Source organism: Bufo bufo, chromosome 2, assembly GCF_905171765.1.
Source record: "Bufo bufo chromosome 2, aBufBuf1.1, whole genome shotgun sequence".
NCBI lineage: Eukaryota > Metazoa > Chordata > Amphibia > Anura > Bufonidae > Bufo > Bufo bufo.
The window spans coordinates 452,662,991-452,668,019 of NC_053390.1; positions in this window are offsets into that span (position 1 = coordinate 452,662,991).

Sequence of the window (5,029 nt, forward strand, 5' to 3'; positions counted from 1 at the left end):
TTTATAGACCGCTTACATAGCACTGTAGAATAACTATAGATCAGTCAAATGGTACCTTTGTCTTTTTGTTTGGATGTTCACCAGGGGCAAAAACAGAGTTTTGTTCATATGCAAATGAGGGCTCGCAAGTGCCCAGGGGCGGCGTTCGGCTGTAAGGGCCCAGGCCGCTCTTCCTTCTTCTCACATAACCCCTCCCCAGCCTAATGTTTGGCTCACCTTGTAAGACTCTTATGTCATCCAGTGTACTGGCCCGAGATCCTGCCTGCGCATGCGCACTGCATGGCACAATGCTGCTGCCCACAATGGTCATTACAGTGCGCATGCGCCGGCGGGATCTCGGCCAGTAAACTGGATGACGTAAGAGGCTTATAGGCTGGGGAGGGGTTTTGTGCCATGAGCTTTCATTATCTTTTCCAGGATAATCCTTTTAACATTTACCACCAAGTCATCATCTATTTGGCATGAATATTAAGTGACACAATGGCCTCCAGTTTCTACTGCATATGGATTTATTCAACTTAAAAAATTCAGGGCCCATTTGGAGCTAATCACTTGCCACTAGCGTCATTATGTGATTTACAAGTAACCTATTAAATATTAGTGATGGTGTGTCCTGCGTATCCAAAAAAATTAAAAAGGTCACTTGCAGATGTTCTTTATAGATAGAGGTTTCAGAATATTTTCCTCTGATGGGGCCAAGACACCACAGTCTGATACTAACTTTTAGGCTGCCTGTAAGGGAGTCAGACCTTACATAAGGATCTATTTGGCACATGACTGGTATGCATGGCTCCCCAGTTAAAGGGGTTCTACACCTTTTGATTTCTGATGATCTATCAGTAATCAAAAGGTATAGAACCTCTTTAAGGATGGTTGAAGGAAACAGTCAGGCACAGTTGTAACATTAACAATGGCTTTTACTGTATTCACCTCATGCAACAAGCTTGATGGTAACAGAGTTCTTATAAGAGGCAACTAGCTTAGTGGTTACAGTCTCATGTGAGGAAATATGCTTATGGTTACAAGAGTCTACCTGTGAAATGTACAGGTTTAATCAGTAGCAACAAGTTGGGCAAATACACAGTGAAAAACTGTCTTTGTTAGGGCCCATTGAGACGGCCGTATGAATTTTGCGCAACAGGTGCGGACCCATTCATTTCAATGGGGCCGCAAAAGATGAGGAAAGCACACTGTATGCTGTCCACATCCGTGGTCCCGTTTCGCGGCTCCGTGGAAAGGATAGACCATGTCATAGGCATTTTCTATTATGGTTGAGGCAGCATGCACATGGATTTCTGCAAGCCTCATTCAGGTGAATAGAACTGATTTTCAGTAGCTGGATGTTTGGCCACAAAATCTGTCGCGTGTGAAGGCACCCATAGCAATCATCAGCAACAGCCATTTTATGGACAGGACCGCTGTGTGGACAGCAGAAAAGACTTGGACAACAAGGGAGAATACCTTTTGAACATATTGATATAAAGAATACCATATAAACACATTTTTCTTTGTAAAAGGGTCAAGGTTGCTTTCAACCATCTTATAAGCTGCTGTGCCTGCTACGGCTGTAGTTATACCTATACCTGTAATGAATGTGTATCATACTGTAGATACTTTTCATTACAATATTAAAAAGTATTTTTTTATGATTACTGTAAAGATACATTATAAGTAATGTAAAGACACTGTGATCCAATGCTATTCCATTACAAGACATAAAAAAAAATTGCATTTCCAATTAATTTCAGACAAGAGAATAGATTTCTAATATCACCATGAATGCAAGTATGCTACTTGACTGAGCTTGAACAGTTCTAAAATCAATGTGTAGATATTTGCATTAAAATTCAGTAAAAAAAGATTACAGAAGCATTTTTGGTGTTTGATTTACATGCCAGCACTCCCTTTACTAACCATTTTTAGGTCTCTCCGGTGAAGCAGGTGCTCTCTCGGCTATCTTTGTGTTTCTATCATGCTGCTGAACAGGTACCAAGCAACTCAAACAGTGCAGAACAAATAAAGTTAGGAGGTGTAGCATAACACCTTCTATAAGGTTTTGTAAAGCTTGGTTTACATATCCTTGACTTTTTTCCATTTCTTTGATGACCAGGATTGTGTAGTTTGCTGTTGTAGTTTAACCAATACAAACTATTATAGAGGCAGAGGAGGAGCTAGGTGTTCCTTCAATTAGGAGGGTACAGCCAGATGTAGTGGATGACAGCTGGCTGAGAGGACAAATACACTGTTGTGCATTTAACCACAAACTGCGCAATTTTGGAAAAAAATTTAAATGTGTCCAAGCATCAAAAAAAGAAAAAAAAAGAAAAGAAAAACAGCAAGAAGACTCTGCATGCCAAATCTGCAGATTGGCCAAATTGAGTGACCTTCCTTGTGTGGATCTTGAACGCATCATTGGCACGTGGTAGAAATCTCTGTGTCAGCCTTGAATTTCTGCCATGGATCCTCTTGTAAAATACATGTTGGATAGGTCATCAGTATGTGATCGGTGGGGGTCCAACACCCGGGACCCTACAGATCAGCTGTTTGAGAAGGCACGGATGGTCCTACGAGCACCGTGGCCCTCTCGCTGTTCACCAAGCACAGCACCGTCCATTTGATAGCGGCTGTGCTTAGTATCACAGCTCAACCCCATTCTGTCACGGTAAGTGGGGATAAGAGGAACACCAAATAAACAAACAGCGACAGGAAAACAAACTAGACCTCAAAGCTGGGAAGAGGGAATGGTAACCTCCTAACAATCCCTGAGCCTCTCCCTGACTGCTGACAGTATGAGCAAGTCCTGATGGTGAACGAACTCATACGCTGGAACCTATGCCCTGCTGATACTGTCGCAAACCCTAACTTAGGTAGCGGGGAATGAGACAGCCCGTACCTTCCACCGTGAAGGGACCAGCGTCTCCTTGAAACAACACAGACACCAAGGAGAAACAAGAGAACTTAGCTTGAGACGAGAGGGAAGCAGATGATCCACAAACAATCAGCATAGAACTCCAGAAGGAAAATATCAACCGCAAAGTCAGCCGTAAGAAGCGGACTTAAATAGAACCTCTTCACAGATAATGAGCAGAACCTGTGGAGAGGTGGGATCCTGCCAGCAACAACAAACAGAAAGAAAACACAGAAAGACCTGTCAGATAGACTCACGTGCCGTAAGTCTATCCAATCTTCTCAGATCTCTCACAGGGGAGGCAGTGACAGTACCTTCCCTTCTATGGGTGACCTCCGGGCACCCAGGACCGACCTTATCCGGGTGCGCCCTGTTAAAGGCCTTCAGAAGGCGACTAGCACTGACATCAGTCGCCAGAACTCACATTCTTTCTTCTGGACCGTAACCCTTCCAGTGTATGTGGTACTGAAGAGAACCACGAAGAATACGCGAGAATACCTCTCCCCTCTGCTATTTGCTATAGTCATGACCATTAGCGGACATGATTAGGCAAGACAAAGAAATTGTGGGCTTCAGGTTCGGATCTCATGAAGAAAAAATTGCTTTATATGCAGATGATATTATGCGGTTTGTGGGTTCCCATGGATCACTTACCAGGAGCTTTCAGATATTTGATAATTACAGTAAATATGCTGGACTTAACATAAACTGGTTTAAATTGGCCTGCGTTCCGATTGATCCTCTGAATAATTTAGTACCGGGCTCACTGGAAATTAAGAGAATAGATGAACCTGTAAAATACCTAGGAATTCAGGTAACCCCTAACTCCAAATATTATGTGCAGTTAAATGTGCTCCCTAAAATACAGGAAATTAGGAAGAAAATTGATGTATGGAAAAAATTATATGTTTCGATGGCAGGCCGTATTTCACTGGTGAAAATGTGTATTTTACCTTCTTTGCATTATGTTATGTGGAATGCACCTGTAATAATCCCCAAAAGATTTTTTTTTAAAATAGCTTCCTTATTGGCGGATTTGATATGGCGTGGTAAAAAAACGCGAATAAGAGCAAAAATATTGCATATCCGGGAGAGAGAGGGTAGGCTATCGGCCCCGGACTTGGAACTCTATTTTCCCTCTGGCCATATTAGAAACATGATAATATGGAGTAATTCACAAAGATATAAGACCGTGATAGCAGGGATCAATAAAAAGTTGGATAACTTTAGCATCTTCCAATTGGTGGAAGCCGACATTCTGTCACAACAGCAAACCAATAAAATACCGCTATTTGGGTTGTGGGCTAAAATTTGGAAAGAAGCAAGAGACCTGTGGCCCCAGACTGGATTACATACAGACACCTTATTGTGGGATAACACTCACCTTATAGAAAGTAAAGCCAATTGAACAGAAAATCTGGCGGAAATATGGAATTTTCAGACTGGGCCAGGTACGGAAGGAAGGAGATATAATTACAGAGGGGGAGGGGAAGAGGAAGGGAAAATTTATATACATTTTTCCAAATTTATTTATTTTTCTCTCCCCCTTACAGAAGGGGGGGGGGGGGGGGGGAGAACCGGCAGCGGGGAAGGGTGGGTGGGGAATATGTAAAATTGTAAATATGCTGTTTTATAATGTAAAACTAAACGATTGTTGAAGATTGCATGTATTTTTGTAAAAATAATAAAGATTTTTAAAAAAAATGTAAAAAAAATTATTCTGGAGATCTGAAACTCAAGATTACCATCTACCATGACAGGAGGAGGTGGCAAGGGAGATGGTTCAGCAGGTTCCACATAGTTTTTCAACCAAGACCTGTGAAACACATTATGGATCTTCCAAGCCTGCGGAAGTTCGAGACGAAACGCAACCGGATTAATAATGGCAGAGATCTTGTAAGGAACAATAAATCTTGGGCCTAACTTGCAAGAGGGTACCTTCAACTGAATGTTCTTAGTGGACAACCTGTCACTACCAGAGCTTTGGGACGTTCTCACAGCTCTGTTTCTCCACCCCTGTGATGATGTCACTACTAGAGCTGGGAGGAGTTTTCTGTTTCCTTCCTTCCAGCTGTTCCTCCTCCGTTTGATTTCCCTGCCTTTATATTCCCCCTCCTCCTA